Below are 21174 nucleotides of genomic sequence, written 5' to 3'. Positions count from 1 at the left end.
AATTCTCCTGTAGTCAACCAAACTCTCAGCCGCCTCATTCTGCCAATGAAGAAAGTTGAGTTCCTTCTCCTGGGGTTTCAAAATGACTTTACAGGTGGAGATGCTTCATCATGCTCGCCTTCTTGCCCCCTCCCCTGCCTCTCCCTCACCTCTGGGGGCAAGAAAGCACAGCTGGTGGAACTGAGAGCTCTGAGACCCCGTTCCCTCCCTTGCCTTGTGATGGAGAGTGGCGGTCGGTGGTGCCTTGCAGCTAGAACAAAACTACATCTAAAATTCGAGAGACTCTGGGGTGCCTGGGTGGCTCAGTCAGTTAAGCTTCCGACTTTGGCTCAGGTCATGATCTCTTAGTTCGTGAGTTTGAGCCCCACATTGGGCTTTCTGCTGGCAGCATGGAGACTGCTTCAGATACTCTGTCCCTGTCTCTCTGCCCCTCCCCCGCTTGTGTTCTCTGCCCCCACCCCACCCTCTCTCCCTCTCAAAAATAAATAAATATTGAGGAAGAAAAATATCATATGACTTCACTCATATGGGGACTTCAAGACACAAAACAGATGAACATAAGGGAAGGGAAGAAAAAACCATATGAAAACAGGGAAAGGGACAAAACATATGACTCTTAAATATGGAGAACAAACAGAGGGTTACTAGAGGGGTTGTGGGAAGGAGGTGGGCTAAATGGGTAAGGGGCATTAAGGAATCTACTTCTGAAATCATCACTGCACTATGTGTAACTAACTTGGATATAAAATAAAATAAAATAAAATAAATAAACAATAAAAAATTTTAAATTTGAGGGACGATGGAAGTTGAGTGAGGAATCAACCAAATTCATTAGTTTCTCATGCCTTTCCCAAAACAGGTCAGATTAGTTAGAGAAAAAGCTATCTGAGGGAGTCCTCATTTTGTCTTTAAAAGGAAGATTGTTTAAATTAACATTGAAAAGTTCTTATCTGACAGTGTTTTTGGATGTTATGATAGATGAAAATGGTTCCAGAAAGTTCATGAACTATCAACGGTCCTGACCATCTCTGTAAGAAGGAAAAATTGATTAATTAAAGGATGGCTGATCATAAGAACATATTTTGATGTCTGTGTGGAAGTTATTTTATGTGTTAGTAACTCTTTGTTAATGTGGGAGAATGCCTCTTTCTGACTTGACATTAAAGTGTCCATATTTCTATAAAAATGCTATGACCTTTAGCAGCATGATATGATTAAAGGTATTATAAAGTGATTTGGGTTAAAAAAATGGGCTTTTCAGAGTTTTAGAACAGGTACCTGGTTCCAAAAGTCTATTTCCATATTTCAAGCACAAAATTAAAAACACTTAAGTCAGGTATAAGCCTTTCTTTGGGGGAAAAAAAATAAACACATACAATCAGATATACTCACACATCTGATTTTCTAATTTTTTTTTCTTTCAGAAATAAATAAATATTTCAAGATTAAAATTGTAGGCAGAATATGACTTGTGTTAAGTATGAAAAAACTCAAAAGTGGTGCCATCAATTTGAAGTTCCTCATTATTCTGACAAAGCCAAAATATGATTACTGTTTTAAATCAGTAATTTTAATTTTTAGCACTTAAAACAAAAGAGAAGAAAGTCACATTTGTTCTACTGTCCTGGAAATGGGCAGTAGGATATAATCACTGAAAACATGCCAAGGATATAGACCAGGGGTTGGGTCATTAACACATTTTCCTGGGAATAAAAATTGAAAAGGATAGAAAACCAGCTTTTAAATGACTACTGCAGTCCCAATTTCTGAGCTGAGATGAAAAGAACTAAAATATAAACCTTATACTTGCTAAAAAGTATATATTATTTTCATATCTATGGGAAATACATATGTGAATATATGCACATATGTGTATATGTATGTATACATGCAGATGTAATGCCAGATTTGGTGTTCTCAATTTAAAAGAAAATAAAAATGCAAGTTATAAACACAGACATTTTAGTATTTTGCTTTATAGGATTTTTCTGCTTGGAATGGTGAAATGTATTTTTGTAAGATCCATTTACTTAAAATATCATATTGCTTTTCATCATGGTAATTGTGCAGTTACCACAAAAACAAAACAGAGTCTCCAGTAATGGCTTATTTTAATCCTTTCAAAAGTTCAATTTTTATCCAAGGCAAAAATGGCCAGATTTGTTGGGGCTGCATCTTTCTAAATATCTGAGTAGAAACAGTAAAGTCAAGTCTGTAATGGCGGCAGATCTCTACCCAAGTGGGAAAGAAGAAAGTATAGCAAAGGACAAACGGAACTAATTTCAGTCTTTCCTATGTGTGTAGTAAAATATTTGGTCTTTCTCAGAGAGGTCTGCCTTTGCCCTCAGCTCCTAAGGGTAAACTAGGTCAGAGTTCATAAGGAGCATTATATAATAGCTGAGCATTTCTTAAACCTCAGCAAGAATAATAATTAAAACTGAACCCACTTAAGTGGCCATCCAACCCTAACTAGGGTTTCTTTCTCTCTTTCTTTCTCTCCTTTTCTTTCTTTCCTTCTTCCTTTTTTAATATTTACTTATTTTTGAGAGAGAAAGACAAAGAGAGAGAGAGTACCTGGGGGAGGGCAGAGAGAGAGGGAGACACAGGATCTGAAGAAGGCTCCAGGCTCTGAGCTGTCAGCACAGATCCTGATGCGCGGCTCAAAGTCGAGAACTGCGAGATCATGACCTGACTCGAATTCAATCATGACCTGAGCCGAATTCAGAAGCTTAACCTACTGAACCACCCAGGCGCTTCCTACCTAAGGTTTCAATGCCCTCCTTTTCTTTTTTCTTTCTTTTTCTTTTTTTAATAATACAGATTTTCTTCACATTTTGGAAATGTGGTTTCAATCTCCATTGTTATCAGTTAAACAGCTTGAATATATTGACTCAATATACATCAGGAATTTCTACCACTTAAAACTTTGACATATTGAATATAATTTTACTAAGTAATCCGAAAAAATACTAGTGTCAAGAATTTACATAATATCACATATTTTTGTCTGGTAACTGGTAGCAGATGATAGAATTGAACACCCTGTCATTTCTACAAAGTTTTATTTTCTAGAAGGGCTATACTGCATAGTAGTTAATATCTTGAAGAATAGAATTAACCTACCTGCATTTGAAAGTATGCTATTCCACTTTCTGGGGGGGAATCTGAAGAAATTACTTAATTCGTGGGTTTAAATTTTTGCCATAATATCTTACACATTTGCTGTGAAGTGAGGTACACAAAGCTAACATATTAATGTTCTTAAAAGAGTGGCACTCTATAAATAAGTATTATTATTATTATTATTTATTATTTAAATGCATATTATACAATTAATATTAAATATGAGTACCTGATATGGAAAATGGAAAAATAAACAAACACATAAAACAAAAGTCTTATTTTTACTTGAAATATGTTTGACTATTCCTAAAGTAAAGGACAGTGTTAAGCAATAAAGTATATTTTTGAATCCCAGATGGAGGCATGGCAAATAACTCTCACATTAAACAAATGGTCTGCCTACACATTTCAAGAGTCAGTTTTTCAAACAATAATCTCTGTCTATTTTTCACTGGTCTGATTGTCAGGAATATTTTAGAGGGGGGCTTATCACAAGATATTCTATTATATTCTCCTTTTGTTTCCCTTCTCTGTACAGCTAAGAGAGAACACTAGAAGAGAGTAAAAAAAGGAACTATCTCACAATAAAATAACATAAATCACATAAATATTTTAGGTAAAATATTTTAAAATATTATTTTAAATTTTTAGTCATCAATACAGGCATAGATTTATATTTTAGCACCAATACATAATAAATGGCTATCACTGGGCAAGGAAATAGAGAAGCCTCAGGATCTATATCTGCTGGAGAAAACATAAGGTCATTGAAGAGATTAAATTATACAACCAATCTGTAGCACTTAAAATATTACTTGCTGCACAGAAATTGTTCAATGACTTTCTATAGTTATTATTACCATCACCACAAATGCTATTGTGAAATGCAGATGTGCTTTTTAAAAGAATAATAAATTAGATAGCTGTCATCAGTAGAAGTATCTTTCACTGAAATAAATTTTCCTTTTGACTGTGTAGTATAATTCAATCCCCACAAAATTCTTTATCTTTGTAATTAAAGAGAAGAAATGAAATTGAATTACAATAAATTAGTGGTTCCAATTATTTACCTATTTCTCTACTCATGTTCTTTGCCATAGATTTTACAGACCGTTTAGTAGCCTAGAGTTTCAAGCAAATTCCCTTTTACTCAACTTTTGGATCAGTCGTACAACTTGCTTTGGCCAATAATAGGGTAGCGTCTGATTCAGGAAGAGCATTCAAATGTGCTTGTGAATTTGGATGTGCCTACTGTGGCTTCTATAATCGTCCTTAGGAAAGTATGCCCACCCTGGTTCCTAGTATACGGATAAGATACAAATGTAACACTGTACTAGCCCTAGTTCATAGTATAAGGATAAGATACATGTATCACTGTAAATTAATTATAAAAATAACTTATTTAAAATTTTTTAAATAAGGCATGACCCTGAAATTATAGCAGTAGCCTGACATTTATACCTCCAAACAAGACATATTAATATTAAAATATAAATTTCCAAGCAAATTACAAATCACCTCTTCAATGTGCCAATCTTAAAATTTTACACACACACACACACGTGCATATACACATGCACACACACACACACACCCACGGCATCTCCAAAGCCTATCTAAAGCAGTGACATTTATCAAAACACAAATAATCACTAAAGGAGATGTGGAAGAAGTTCTTGATTTTAATTATCTCCGCTGGAGATTGTTTGAAACATTTGTAGAATTACTGGCTTTAGTAAAAATGGGGTAAATATGGAGATTCAATGAATAATGAAATTTCCCAAGGCAAGAGGTGGGAACCACATGCTTATTCATTCTTCTTTTTATATCACCTAACTTAAAAACATATACTTTGAGAAAAAAGTGGTATTATATCAACATATATTGCTTACTGTCATTTCCTCTTCTAAATGCATTCAGAGTCAAATTTCCACATCACCCTTTTAACATTTTATTTTCAAATATCTATATTTTGCTTTCCATTCTGAAGAAGGTAATTTATAAAATTTCCTAAGAAAATAGATGGCTATAATTTTTAAAAATATCAACTAAATTTGACATTCCCTAGAGGAAAAATATCAATTCTGGAAATATTAAACAGGACTAGAATTATTTAGATTCCTTAAAATTTGTAGTTTGAAACATACATGAGTGCCGAAAAGAAATTCTCCAGCTAACATGTTGCACCACTTAGCTGTCTGGTCTGCAAGGTAAAATTACTGAGTTTCTTTAATAGGACCCTCACCTGAGGTAGTATGAAGATTAGGGTCAATCCATTCCCCAAGTTTCACTCAATTCTAATGTTTATATTCAGAAATATATACGGAAAAAGATGTCAGAAGCACTTTAGTAGGCTGAATAATGGACACCCCTGCCAAAATATATCCACCTCTTAATCCCAGGAAACCGTGAATATATTATGTTACGTGGAACAAGGAATTAAGTTTGAAGATAAAATTAAGATTTTAGAAGCTCCTGGGTGGTTCAGTTGGTTAAATGACTAACTCTTGATTTCAGCTCAGGCATGGAGCCTGCTTGGGATTCTCTCTCTCTCCCTCTCTCTCTGGCCCTCCCCCACTCATGCTTATGTGTACTTTCTCTCTCAAAATAAATAAGTAAATGGTTTTTAGGAGGAAAAAAAGGTTGCTAATCTACTAGCTTTAAAATAGGGAGATTTTCCTGGATTATCTGGATGGGCACAGTGTGTTCACAAGAGTTCTTAGAAGATGGAGGAGGGAGGCAGGAGGGTCGGTATTAGAGCAATGCAATGTGAGAAAGAATTTGACCCGCCATGCTGGCTTTCATGATGGAAGTGGGGCATGACCACTAGAATTCAGCCAGCCTCCAGGAGCTAGAAAAGGCAAGAAAAGGGATTCTGCCCTGGAGCCTCTAAAAGTAAATGCGGCTCTGTGGATATCATGGTTTTAGCCAAGTGAGACCCACTTGGGACTTCTGAACTCCAGAAATGTAAAGAAATCAATCTGTGTTGTTTGAAACCATGCGTTGTGGCAATTTCTAAGAGCAGCAATAGAAAATTAATACTACATTGATCAAATGCAGGTATCACTACGCACAGTATGATATAGCGAGTTGCTTATGTTTGGGTAGAGGAACCAGCACAGAGAAATCTCTGTGGCACAATCTTCCTGACGTCTAATCTTCATAGCAGTAGGGAGTTTGACAAAATGGGAAAACCTTGTGGTATCATTGGGATTATTCTTGTCTTTAGGAAGATGTGGTGGCTTTTAATATCAAGGATCAATGACATTTTAGCATTGTAACATAGATTAAAGTTTCTCCCTTAGAAGAATAACACTAGGAGACTTAACATATTGATTGAATTCTAAGAGTCTGAATTGTTGACTTCCTAAGTACATTCTCAAGTAATCCTTACGTCATGTAATGTAGGAGATCAAAAGTGTACATATTATTTCATTGTTTTTAAGGAGAGAGGGGTGCCTGGGTGGCTCAGTAGGTTAAGCATCTGACTTTTGATTTCAGTTCAGTTCATGAGTTCAAACTATACATCAGGCTCTGTGCTAACAGTATGGAGCCTGCTTGGGATTCTGTCTTTACCTCTCTCTCTGCCCTTCCCCCACTCATGCTTGCTCTCTCTCTTTCTCAAAATAAATAAATAAACTTAAAACAAAAGATAGTTATAAAAAAATAACACTTCTGGCTTTTCTAGGGTTCTGTTCTTATTGTTGCTCTAAATTCCACATGAGTCATTGGAACTCACTGACTGTATACAAATGTGTTTGTATATGTATGTGGCTATGTGTGTGTGTGTGTGTGTGTGTCAGTGGATGGGAGTACAGGTACAAACTGGCAGATTATAGCTAAAAGTAATAAATGACAGAATGGGAAGCAATTCCCCAGTGATGGAGAGATCAAATAAATACTGCCAAAGATGGAGTCTTGAAGGGGAGAGAAGGAGAAGAGAAGAATCTGCAGGTACGGGAGATCATTTCAAATCTGTTTGGGCTAAATCCCGCAGGAAGCGTGATGTGCTACAACCCTTGGATAATATTTAGGGGACCAAGACCACGGAGTTTGTCATTATTTTTTGTCTTCATCTTTAGAAGAAGAATTAACAGTCCATTACTGGCTTTCATGTTGGAGAGGGTGCATGACTCATGGCATCCAGCAAGCTTCCAGAAGGTAGCCTTTCTGAGGACCTTCAAGTGGCATATTCCAACTTCAAGTGGAATCAATACCAGCTACATATTTTGTAAGGACCAGTTCAAAACAGGAATGTGTAAGTCTCTTTGTTAAATATATATATATTTAATTTATATAAATTTATATATATATAAATTATATGGACATAAATTATATATATTTTATATATATATAAATTATATATATAAATTATATATAAAATATATATACATTTATATAATTATTTGTATATATATTTAGAATTTCAAGACGGTGAGGACAGGACACTAAAACCAGTGTGAGACTCTTCCAAGCATAGGATCCTATGCAGGGTCATATACCGATGAAGGTCGCAAACTCGTGAAGCTTTCCCTGATGGGAAATGTGTGTCGGGTGGTCTAAAGTGAGGCTGAGAAAGCTTGAAATAGCTGCCTCTCCTACCTCTACGATGTTCCTTTCCTTCCCCTGTGGCACCTGGGGAGAGAATCAGTGCATTCTGACACAACAACCTGGAGGTTGGAAGGTACTGAAAACGGTGTGTCCTTTCCTTTTCCCGGGGCACCTGGGGAGAGATTCTTACACACTAGCCTTGGGGTTGGAAGGTACTGAGAATGGAGAGGTGTCTGTTTCATTTTCTAAGGGTGTAACTATCGTGTGAAGTGGCTGTAACCCACAGCTGACTCTCTGGTATGGGAGCGAAAGCCAGATGCGGGTGCGTGGGGAGTCCCAGAAGGAAAGAATGGGTAGTGAGCCTGCAGTCGCTGAAGGACAAGTTGCCCATCCATCCCAGTCTTTGCATTACCTTCTCTCCCAGCATGCTTTCACAGATATCAACAGTGAAGACAGCAGAGAGGTACCCAGACCCAGCTGACCTGCTCAGAATGCCATAAAGTAATGCCCAAGATCTTTTCCAACAGGAAGTGGAAAAGCAAAACAAGTGGGTGGATGTGTGGGGAGATGAATGTCATTTAGGGTTTATTGAACATAAATAAATTTTCTTTTTTTTTAATGTTTATTTCTTTTTGGGAGGGAGGGGACAGAGAGAGAGGGAGAGAGAAAATACCAAGCAGGTTCCTCACTGCCAGCGCAGAGCCTGAACAGAGCTTGACCTCATCAACCGTGAGATCATGACCTGAGTTGAAACCAAGAGTCTGGTGCTTAACCAACTGAGCCAATCGGGTGCCCCAGACATGAATAAATTTCAAAACTTAAACCAGAATTGTGCATGTAGTTAGGCATGGAAACACTCAGGTTTTTGCCATTACAAAATAAGAGTGAAATACATTTGGTGAAAGAAAATTAAAATTGTATTTTTGAATACATAAAACTTATAAACCACAAAATGTGTATGTTTATGCTGTGAAAAATATAAAACAATCATAATTCTAATAAACTTATGAATTAAGTAAATACTATATATTTTTTTAGCTTGGTTAATTCGCTAAAATAAAATATCAAAGAGTAATCATGTTTGAAAAGGGAAAAAACTGAGTAAATGGATTTTCACATTTTCAGGTAGAATATGTTATAATCATATACTGACTTACCATATACTACATATTTTAACAATATTTTTAACTTCTCAGTTGTGCCGATAAATGAAAGGTTATATAATCTGAATGGTGCAATCAGAAAATCCTCAAGCAACAGAACATAAAATGATGGGCAAGATTCAATAAATACCCTTCTTAAATCAATTCTTGTCATTTCAGGAAAGTAAGGACACAGCGAAACTGAAAACTAAAGTTGTGTGAAGATTTGATGCTTTATCTGCATTAGAGTGATCTCCCAGAAATCAAGGAATATGACATTTGTAGCTGCATAAGGAACGACTAATAGATACTGAGTTCATTCCAAGTGGGACAAATTGAAACCCAGAGTTCCACACAAAGATGGGACCCTTGAGAAATTATTGCAAAGGTAAATAGAACACAGGCCTAATAAAACAAAAAAAAAGATACTGAAAAAAAACATGAATGTCTTTATTTTCAGTGCTTCAGACCTTAAAATCACTCACAGAGGCTTGTAGAGAAATATATTCTCCTATAAGGACCTGGTGTCCCCCAGGTAAAAAATTTACATGAAAGGCTATTGATGTAGGACTTCTGGATGGATACAATGAAGAGCCCGGCAGACCTTCTCCCCAGAGAAACAACTATTTATTATTTATTTACATAAAATATACTAATTTAACTTTCTGGAGATTGACCTCACGGTATACAGCACAGAGAGAAACGTTATTAAAAAAATCTACTAAATATCGCTAAGTATAGCCTGCCAGCCACAACCTGTTTCCTGTCCAGTTGCCCAGAGTATCCAGCCTCTCCTCCAGAGGCTCTAATATGGGTGGGAATAGTCAAGCAAAATGGGGCCCTGTCCCTCTCTTTCCAGTTTGACACGAGAGTCTTACTTTAAGGAGTGACAATCGGCTGGCATCTCTTACCTCCTTTCATGCCATACCTCTGCCCCAGTCCCTGTTGTAGAAAAGCGATTCTGTGTGGGTGAGGCTAAAAGACAAATGGTCTTTTTCCTACCCAGGGACTATTAGTAGAGGAGAAACTACATCCCCAAGCCCAGAAGGGCAAGACTCCTGGAGCCCTGATCGTCCCTACCCCAGCTTGCTTTTAGGGAGCAGTTCTGACACTGAGAAGAACAACCTGAGGAGGTGAGTGTCTACTTTCCTCCATACCAAGGATGCCTGCACGATGAGCAGGGGCTTCACTCCACGGGAAGTGAGTCAGTAGGAAGAAGAGATCCACAGCTCTGCCAGAAGCGACCTTGTTTGGAACAAAGCATGAAGAATGCTGGACCTGAGGACACGGTCAATAGCAGTGGAGGCCTTGGTGAAGAGTAAGTAGAAGGTAGCTTCATGATGGTGGCAAGAAGTGAAAGGAGAGAGTAGCCAGAAGTTCAACAGAGAACGAAGACAACCAAGGAAAAGCAAGGTTGGATAGTATTAAGGGAGCCCTCACCCCTGGGGTTTGGGGAAACTATGCATGGGACTGGTTGACAGCATAAACACGCAGGAAGCACCAAGCAGAGAAGGACACAAGATAGACTCGAAAGCGTTTCCCACGTATACATACATCACTAGGACCTCCAGCAGAACTGCTGATAACACACGATCTGAACCCAAAAACAGCTCTTAGAAAGCCAGACTTAAAAAATTAAATTCCACCCATCCCTGGCAGTCAGATTGTGCATGTCCAAGGCTCCACCTCAGGAGTAATCAGAGAGCAAGTCTCCAAGACAGAAGTCACCATGAGAACATGAAACAAAAAATATAAACTCTCTGGACAGAGGTGACATCTGCAAAGCCACACAACCAACCAATGGTAATGACGAAAAATCTTAACTGGCTAAACATTTTCACCAACAAGGGCATATGCTAACCCAGTGGTGACACCCTAAGCAGCCAGATAAAAAGAGGGCAAAAGAATTATCTGAACAGAGACATCAGAGGCAGCACTAAGCGAGAGAAAAATACTTTCCAGAAATAGTTCGAACAAGTCACTAAAAAATAAATTTAAAAATTTAACAAACTTAAAAAGCAACAACAACAGCATCAACCAAGGATGTTGGTTACCAGAAGTTGACTTTGGAAATGAGTGGGTGCCCTGCCAGGGACTATAGAGCAAATGGGGTGTTTCTGTGTGATCTCAAGTGGTCAGAGTAGCCTCACTACCCCACCCCCACCCTACTCACAGCACTTTATTTAGTTCAGCAAGAGTCTATGTCCATGGAAACTATGAGGGCGGATTTGGCTGGAAAAAAAAAAAATGTAGGCAATGTCAATGTTTCCGTGTTGCTAAAAGTGGTCTGATGACAACTTCCTAGAGGGAATGCTGGAAGAAAATAATTCTCAGCCAACAATTATCCACCCAAATAAATCAAGCTTGAGGGAAAAATTAAACTACTAAATAACAAGAGCAGAGAACCCAACACTGACCGACCTTTAGTGAAGGATTGTTTTTTTTTTTTTTTTACATGATACATTTCAGAAAGTAGGCATAGATCCTACTGTGATGCGTCAGAAGGATAGGTGAGATCAAAAATTGGTAAAATTGGTGGTGAATCCAAACAAGTGTTAAATCATAAACAAATACTTGATACTTGAGGTTTCGGGCAAGAAAGATGGAATTAAAATATACAACACAATGCCACGTTAGAAGAAAGACGGCCCAGAAGACATGAAATATTAATAATATTTTATATTGCTCACAAGGAGAACAGAAATATATTATCATGGAATTTTTTCAGTCAAGTGTATATGTCAACCTTTTAAATGTGAAAATGATCATTTAAAGTAGAATATTCAATTTCATCAGTAAAAAGTAAAAGGAAAATGAAAAACCAAAATTAAGGTAAAACTTCATCAGTATAACAAAGGAAGTTCAACTTTATAATAATATATCTATATGAAATATAAGTTTTAGGCACATATAAAAACATAAGCTATGGAACATTTGAAAGGCCAACGATGTCACAATGGCTTCATTATTTTAGCCATGTATCTTTGGTCTATGTCCAGGGTCATGAAAGCAAATCAAAAAGGAGCTGAATTTAACAATAAGTGATGTGTCAGACATCAACCGAATTTTTTGTTTGCTATAGGCCCTGACAGTTATTACTCAGTTACCTTTTTTTCAGTATTTCTTGAAGCTGGTTTTTTACTTTCACTTTAGTGAAAATTATACATTGATTTTGACTCTTTGAGAGATGAATTGCAATTAGTATTTGATGACTCACTGACCCCCTGTAAAGAATTCATTAAGCAGATGGTACAGGGAAACTTAGGGATAATTCAGTTCACATCGTTCCAATTTGCCACATCCTATTTTAAACCATGACCCACTTAAAGATGATTGAGAAATGTCTAACAGAGCCATTCACTTCCCTTATTTACTCTCTGAAGAATTTAAAATGACACAGAAAAAAGTGTGTGCGATTTTTCAATGGCCCTAAAAATTTCCATTGAAGATCACAGAGCCTAATCAAAAGAAATTTCTTTTATGAATGTGACTGCAATGGATACATTTTTCTCAGATGCCAGTCAATGCTAAGTGTCATCGTTATTTGGATGCTCTGATTTAAAGAAATTGTTTGGGACTTCATAAACTTTATCATATCTACTCAGAAGAAAAATAGTTTATAATTGAAAAACCTAAAATATGTTGACCCATATTACCATATAACAAACCAGGGCTTTTTGGGTTATGTTCTAATTACCCAGATTTTGAAATTGAATATTTTCTCACAGTGCTTTATTTTTTGCTGTTAAGCAAAACTAAAATGTGGAAGAAGTCAATTTTCAGAATTAGTTTTAGTTTTCCCTACATAATACAGCCATACTGTAATTTTTTTTCATATGTAGCTGGAAGTCTTTGGGTACTTCTTCATTAACTTCTAAAATTCTCTTCTGTATACACGGCTAGAATATATGCAGTACATTGACAATAGAAGGCTTAAAAACAAAAGAAAAAAAAAAGAAAACCAATATTGTTCTGGCTTAATTTCAATCTACAGAAAAGAAGAGTGACAGTTCCAAAGACTTCTACTAGGCCCTTCTGGGTCCAGCGTGACATTTTGATATGCTTGTTCACCAAATCTGCCTAAGGACCCAAAGGCATTTGTATACACCATTTTTGCTCTATCGGCAAATGTTTCAAAAAATAGTCTCATTAATCCAAACCTGTAACTGCTGTCTTACAACCTGCTCCCAGAATCTGATTTGAAGTAGGTTACCGCAGGTTGTATTCACAACAAAAGGAAGGCGTAACTTAATGTTCACCAATAACGGGAACTTTAAATAGAAGACAGCATAGGCCCTCTTTATTAGGAAGGAAAGTGATCTACTGAAAATTTGACCTAATATGGCTTCAGCAGAAAGGAGTTTCTCTTAGCAAGAGAAGTCCACAGGATTAAGGCAGAACCAGCTTCTCTGTCTTTCCCTGATTTAAAATTTCAGCCTGTTGAATTTATCCCCGCTCATGCTGCTTCCTGGGTACCATAACCCGGGTACCATCATGTATCACGTGCAGGCTCCAGCAACAAAAGGGTCAAAGGACAAGATGCTGTGGTTATTTACTGCCATGTAATGAATTAACTAAATTTTAATTGTTAAATATTATTTGTTATTACTACTGTTATTATAACAAATAATGGCTTATCTCTCAGGAAGCACAATCTGTGCTAAGCTCACCTGAAAAGATCTGCTGTTCTTGAAAACTGGAGGGTCAGCTGGAGACTCGCCTGGATGATATCTCTTCCCTCTTCTTATTCTCCCCGCCCTTAATCCGGGTGACCCAACCACTCACCTCTTCTAACTGGTAGAAAAAAAAAGCATGACGTGGTCATTGAGGTTTTTCAAGAGCCCCAGGGCAGTAATTTCCAAGCGTTCTAACGGTTACAGCTAGATACCTCTTCTGTAGCTGTCTACTCCTAAACGTTACCCCAAGCCCATCTCAGATTCCAAAGGAGAAATACAAGAATCAAATACCTCGAAAAGCATAGTTCATTTGGGGCTATCATTTAATCATGATATAGGTCACCTGGCCCCTAACAATTCATATTTCTCCTCCATTTAAAATACAACCTCAGGGAAGCCTGGGTGGCTGGGTTGGTTAAGCTCAGCTCATGATATCAGGCTTCATGGGTTTGAGCCCCACATCTGGTTCTGCACTAACAGCTCAGAGCCTGCTTCGGATACTCTGTCTCCCTCTCTCTCTGCCCCTCCCTGCCCTCTCAAAAATAAAATACACTCTTCTTCCCCACTCCACTTCTGACAACCAGATGCCTCATTTCATCATGGAAGTCAGGTTTGAAAATTGGGCTTTCATCAGGTGCATTTGTCCATAAGGATCTTCAGCTGCTGGAGAAGTCCATCTGAAGTCCTTTAAACTAAGTAGACAAGTTAACTCACACCCAAGCTTCTACGCAGTTTGCAACTTTGAGGCTAGAGCAAGGAAAGCAAGACACTTTCCCAAAGGGAGAAAATGAGAGGCACAGAGCAGGGACTCGTCACTTATAATTCTGAATTCCAATTGGGCCCATGTTGCCAGTTGCTCGATTAGGGCTCAGTTTTGCTCCAGGATTCTGGAACACTCTGAGTCCTCTTTCCTTTTTCATAAAAAATCTTCCACTTTTTCAGCTTGTTTCTTGCCTGAGAAACCTGAACACTTTGAAACCTCTTTATTCTGGGATACTTTTTGTTAATTTTTTAAAGCTTATATAACTCCTTTATAAAATTATGTATCTCTTAGACCTCAAATAATAATTTACTCCATTACATAAAAGCAACACAACATAACATCTCTTTCCAAGCCATGCCCGTCTACTTAGGACTGCAAACCATGGTGCCTTAGTGTAACGCCAGCAAGATTCTTAGGTAGCTATTATCTATGAGGGAGTGTCTAGGATGGATAACTTGAAGATTTTTTGAAAAGTTTATTTATTTATTTTAGAGAGAGAGAGAGTAAGACGGGAAGGGGCAGAGAGAGAGGAGGAGAGAGAATCCCAAGCAGTCTCTGTGCTTTCAGTGTGCAGCCTGACGTGGGGTTTGACATGGGGCTTGATCCCATGACCGTGATATCATGATTTGAGCTGAAATCAAGAGTGGGACGTCTAACCGAGTGAGCTGTCCAGGCACTCCAAAATATTTATAAGTCATTTATTTTCTTGTTGAAAGTGTCTATGAGGCATCCAGTTGACATTTTCTGATTATCAACAAAGATTAAAAGGACCATGCTGTGACTTGAGGCTACTTCTAATGGCAGTGCCCTGGATTTAATATTGTTTTAGTGACATTTCTTACGTTGAGACTCTTTTGTCAAGAGAGACTGGGGATGGGAAACAAGTTTATTTGTGAACCCAGTAATCCCTGGCTTCCTCTTATTTCCCCTAAATTATGCTTTAAAAATGAATGCTTCCTTCCTGAGCTCAAAAGACTTTTTTAGTATTTTTTTCTAGGTAGTGAAAAGAAGCCAGTGGGCACTTTCTACGTTCTGTCCGGAAAGTGTATGGCCCTATCCACCGGTTCCATATGAGGACTTTTCTAGCTTCATCATTAACGCAGGCAGCGGTTTTGCTGATCATTCTGCACTTAACTCAGGTCCACTTAGTTAAGGTCTGCACTAGCAATTTTCTGTCTTTTCAGAGTTTATTAGCTGTTTCCATGAGGCCTTCAGATCCCCGCTCACTACCCAGTTTCAAAAGCAGTGCCACAGAATGTTAGGTTTCTGATACAGAAGCATCTCCCTTCCAGGTATTGATTTCTATTGCAATTGTGTCTTCCAGTGAAATACACCATATTGACATTTGGTGAATTAAATAACAACCATCTCATAATTGCTCACGACTATGTAATACGGGATATGGGCTGGGATCATCTGGACAGTTATTCTTTTGTCTTGTCAGTGGTCACTTGTATGCCTGCATTGTTCCTCCCGGTTGTAGGGAGTAGGCTCTCTTGCCATGTAATCTCAGGTCCTCTCCTTTTCCACCTAAGTGCTCTGATTGCTTTCTCCATGGGGATCCTTCATCAGAGTTGGAGGACCTCTCACATCCCTAAAGCATGAAACAGCACCTGACAGGCCTTCTTAAAGCTATACCAGCAACTGGTACAATATCATTTTCATCCCATTCTATTGGTTAATACAAATCCTGAGGTCAGCCCAACTTCAGGGAGGAGGAACTAAACAAAGCACAAATACTAGGACACATGGTTAATTTGGGTAAAAATTGCAGGCAACATCTAATCATAGGCAAACTCTAATAATCACCAGTAGTGGGAACTTCAACTATAATACACTACCGCTACATTGTAGTATGGAGGGATGCAATCTACTGAAAATCAAGTATCAATAGCTGAACTAAAATTTACCATATAAATAAGAAAGGGCCAAGGGAGAGAGTATGGGCTTGGTGTAGAGTCTCAATGGTGATTCATGGAAGCAGTTTCTTTGTCTTCCCAGCAGGTGATTCTCAGCAGGTTGAACTTCATCTTCATTCTCAGTACCTAACGATTGCCAAAAGGCCGATTGATCTTCATGTATCAAGTCTTCATGCCGCGTGGAAAAGCTGTAAATGGGACAAAATGGTTCTGTGAGCCCAGTTGTTTCCATGAGAAGAACAAAGCTAGGAGATTTCTACTTCCTTTTTCACCGAGCAGAGTTATATCATAGGGCTATTCCCAGCAATATGGGAGATAATGCACGCTAGAAAAATATTGACCATTTGGTATGCAAAACCTATAACCTAAGGGAAAGTAATTTTCAAAGATCAGGATTTGAATATGTGTTGGTTGCTCGTTCTTAGCTCCTTCAGTAAAAGCATATAAAATAATTACAATACTGGTTGGAAATGATCAGTGTGCAAACAAAGATAGAAGGAAATACTGCTCTGGTAACAGGGCTCTGTCTATACCCTATTGTCTAAATTGCCTGTGTTTTCAGGAATTTGGGGTCCTATAATGTTGGAAAAATCAACTATTGCTGTACTCTAAATAACAAAGAGAAACTATCATTTAGTGCCTTTTTCAAGAACGTGAAATATTCTCAGACAGATGTGAGATAGCTCAATGACAAAGATCAGATATAATATATTGCATTCACACCAGTAGCAACCTATTGGCCCTTATTCAAATCAGTTATATTCTTCTGTCGAGGCTCATGACCGTCAAGCTACAGAAACTGCATTTCTTGGCCTCTCTTGCGGCCAGGTGTGCCGCATGACTAAGTTCTTAGTAAAGGGATGTAAGTAGAAGAGAAATGGGCAACAGCAAATACATCTGAAGCATGATTGCCCATGAATTACTCTTTCTTTACCTTGCTCCCAAATGGAAATGGGGATGACCCCACGAAATCTAGCTTTGTGCTGAAGATAGCAAAGCCAATTTGATTCCTGGACTCCTTTATGGAGCATGGACTTCTTGGATTCATAATGTAAGTGGGGAATACACTTGTATTGTGTTCAGTCATGGAAATGGTGGGGTTTCTTAGCTTTAGCAACTTAGCCTTAACTCCAGGTAATAAAGAATTGGCGTATTGGAAGGCTTGCTGCCTGCCATCAAAACCTAAAAAATGTGAAATTGATTGCAGTCAGGGTGAAGGTGGAATATTTATTTACAATGTCACCTCTGGTAACTGGAAGGGCAAAACAGTTTCCTAAAGAGACTACAGCTCTAAGAGAAGCTGTTGGAAGGAGCCAGAATGTGACCATGTGTTAGCTGTTTATTGCTGCATTTAGCTAGCTTATTTCCAGAATTAATGACCTAAAGCAAGAAGTAGGCAATTTTCAAGCAGAGATTGAAGAGAATAGAAAGAGTTCAGAAAGGTGGGATACGGCAGGGTTGGAAAAGCCAACTGCTTTATCATCCCAACAGTAGGAGATAACCCTGCTGCTCAAAGCCTTTCTGAACAGTGCCCATTAAGAGTTCTCAGCCCAGCAAACGAATCTATAGATGATCTGTACCCATGATCAGATTAAGGGTATTGCTTTCCAAGTGAGCTTATTGTTTTATATGGTTTTATGTTTTCAATAGAGCCATCATTAAAATGAGCGCATGACGCTGGCTGAATAAGAAAACCACTCCATGTGAACAGGTTTAATACTTATTTCCAGAAAGTAGATTTGGATGTGGTTTCAAACACATGGCAATGGCTGGAAGCAATTAGACCAGAATCTTACTGAGCTTTTTAAAGAATTGTTTTACCAGGAAAATCATGTTTAGCCTTCAAAAACTCTCTAGGGCCCAAATCAGTAGGAGTAGAAGCAGGCTAGAAAAGCTGCTGTGCTCCTGAGAAAAGCAATCTCTTTAATATCCATGCAGATGTGGCCAGGGTGGTGATACAGCAAGAACACATTTTTCAAAGGAAAAGCCAAGGGCCCCAAAGGACAGAGTGCAAGAAATTCTTCCCAATAAGCAGAAATGAGTTCTGAGAAGGAAATTTACTCTACTCATAGGACAGGGAGTCTCTATAGTTTTTACCTAACAAAATATTGCTGCTCTGGCTGCCTGGTCATTCTTCCCTTTTCTAAATGGAAGATTTTATTATAATTACAAAATATTTTACTCCAAGTAACTTACGCAGGTGTTATGAATGATAGGTATTTGGTGAGAAGACGGTACCCAAATATCTTAGTATTGATCTGGATGCAATGACTGAATGGGATGATGGGGTGTCTTCCTAGTGAAGTGTATGATATCTTCTAACATTTTAAAGAGGGTTATATATGGATACTTGTGTGGCAGATTGTGAAAGAGACTGTTATGAATTCTTTTTAATAATAACTACCTCTTCCCCTAGGGATTTAGCTGGCATGTGTTACCTAGGTGTGGATATTTTAATAAATTCCAGTTAATGGAATATGCACAGACATCACATCTTTTCAAAAAAAAAAAAAAAAGTTGCTTGCTCTTCACATTCTCTTCTCCCCCTTCTGTTGGTTCTGTTAGATTGTATCTTTCATATGTGGCACATAGATAAATGACTCATCCCTCATGCTCCTCTTAAAATTTGATCAGCAATTCTCCCAATGCGTACTGGATTCTATGCTCCCCCTTTATGAATCTGATTTGAGATGTGTGATTATCCTGACTGATGAAGTATGGTAGAAGGAAAGGTATATGAACCCTTTATTAAAAAAAAAAAAGAAAAAGAGGAAAAGAAAAGAAGAGAAAAGAAAAAAGAAGAGAAAAGAGAAGAAGAGAAAAGAAGAGAAAAGAAAAAAGAAAAACAGAGCAAGAAGGAAAGAGAGAAACTGCCTTCATTTGCCATTGATTCTGTGTCTAGAGTTTCCATTTTTAGAACCTAACAATCATGCTGTGAGGAAGTTCACATCACATGGAGACACCATATATTCCTGTTCTTTTCAACAGCCCTAGACAAGTTCTCAGAGGACAATCTGTATCAATTGCTAGTTATTCAAGTAATTCAAGACGCTCACAAGTCAATGTTGGAAAAAGAAAGGAATTTGAACCCTGTATGACCTTGAGAAGTAGAAATGCCTATTACTTTGGACTACTATCCTTCCTCTTGAACTTTAGGAGTAAGAAATAAGTGTTTATCTTATTGGAAACGCTGGATTTTGAGATATCAAATATAGTGTTAGGCTATATAGTGAAGGCTGAAGCTTTCATAGCCTGACTGCTGCTGACAGGTTTGGGAAACAGTTTTGCCCATACACTAATCTATACCCCCATTCCTTACAATGATTATTTCATTAGTTAGCAACTACTCATTTGCAAATTAATTCATTCAACAAATATGTATTGACACCCTACTATGTTCCACATAATGTTCTTGCTGCCAGGAAAACCATAGAAAACAAGTCAGATGTGATCGCTATCCTTGTATTACTTTCCTATTGCTGCTATAACAAATTCCCTTAAACTTAGTGGCTTAAATCAACACAACCTTATTGTCTTATAATTCTAACAGTTAGAATTCAAAATTCAAGATGTTGCCTGGGCTGGATTCCTTTTGGAGACTTAGAGAGTAATCCATTGCCTTGCCTTTTTTTATCTTTTAGAAACTGCCTGTATTGCTTGGCTCAAAATTATGTCACCCAATCTCTGGTTCTGTTTGTTGCTGCTTCTTCTTTCTTTCTTCTTTTTTCTATCTTCTTTCTCCTTCCTCCTCTCCCTTCTCCTCTCCTTCTTCTCCTCTTCCTCCTCCTCCTTCATCCTTCTTCTTTTTCTTCCTTCTTTATTTTCCTCCTCTGATCTCCTGCTTCTCTCTTAGTAAGAACCTTTGTGATTACATCAGGCCCACCTGATAATCCAAGATAATCTCTCCATCTCAAAATCTTTAACTCAATAATATCTACGAAGTCCCTTTTACCACAAGAGTTATTCACAAGTTTCAGGCATTCAAACATGGACATTTTGGGGAACCCATTATTCAGGTTACATAGCCCCCATGGAATATACATTTTTTTAGAAATGCTTAAGCGATCTTTATTGGAAATTAATGGTTTATAAACTTTGCTTCATAACTGCCCTGACTTTTTTTTAATAATGTTATTTTAGTCTATGTTCTTCATTGAACAGTCTCACTAAATAATTTTTGGATGGAACTTTTGGATAAAACTTGACATAGCCAAAGTAGTTTTCCATTCTGTATTCCTTCCTTTAAGAAGATTTTTATTTCATAAATAAATTAATACTTTGTCTTCCTGAGGTGTCTGGGTGGCTCAGTCAGTTAAGCATCTGACTCTTGATTTCAGCTCAGGTCATGATCTCACAGTTGGTGAGTTTGAGCCCCACATCAGGTTCTGCACCAACAGTGCAAAGCCTGCTTGGGATTTTCTCTCTCCCCCTCTCTCTCTGCTCCTCCCCTGCTCTCCCCCTCTCTCTCAAATGAACGAACTTAAAAAAAATACTTCACCTTCTGTAAGGTAGATAGAATATTGAAAACAATTCATATAAAGAAAACATTATATAACTCTTAAGTATAGTTCTGTTTTTCTATGTGCTTAAAAATGTCATGGTGGAAGATAAAGGTAATTTTTACCAATTTTCTCAAGATAAAATGTAATTTATGAACCATGCTTTTCTGGCAAAAGAACATGTAAGGTATACTTGAATTTTCAGCACTGAAAGTGTACGGTAAACAGCAATGTTTATCTTGTTTCTCAGTGGGAACAAATATGGGGAACAAAGCATTTATATAGTCTATTTGTATAGAAGAGCATCTTTTTTTTTTTTCTTAAAGGACTTCAGTTTTGTATGGAATTCCAATAAAGTCAATGATAAAATCAGTAATAATTTTAAATAATTTGGATATGTGGGAAGAAATGATATGATATGATGATATGATAGAGCAATTACCAAAAAAAAAATCATGTAGCATTATCAAGATCCAGGATAAATCTTCTGATATATAAAAT

Source organism: Panthera tigris, chromosome A1 (genome assembly GCF_018350195.1).
Source record: "Panthera tigris isolate Pti1 chromosome A1, P.tigris_Pti1_mat1.1, whole genome shotgun sequence".
Taxonomy (NCBI): Eukaryota; Metazoa; Chordata; class Mammalia; order Carnivora; family Felidae; genus Panthera; species Panthera tigris.
This window is presented reverse-complemented; position numbering follows the sequence as displayed.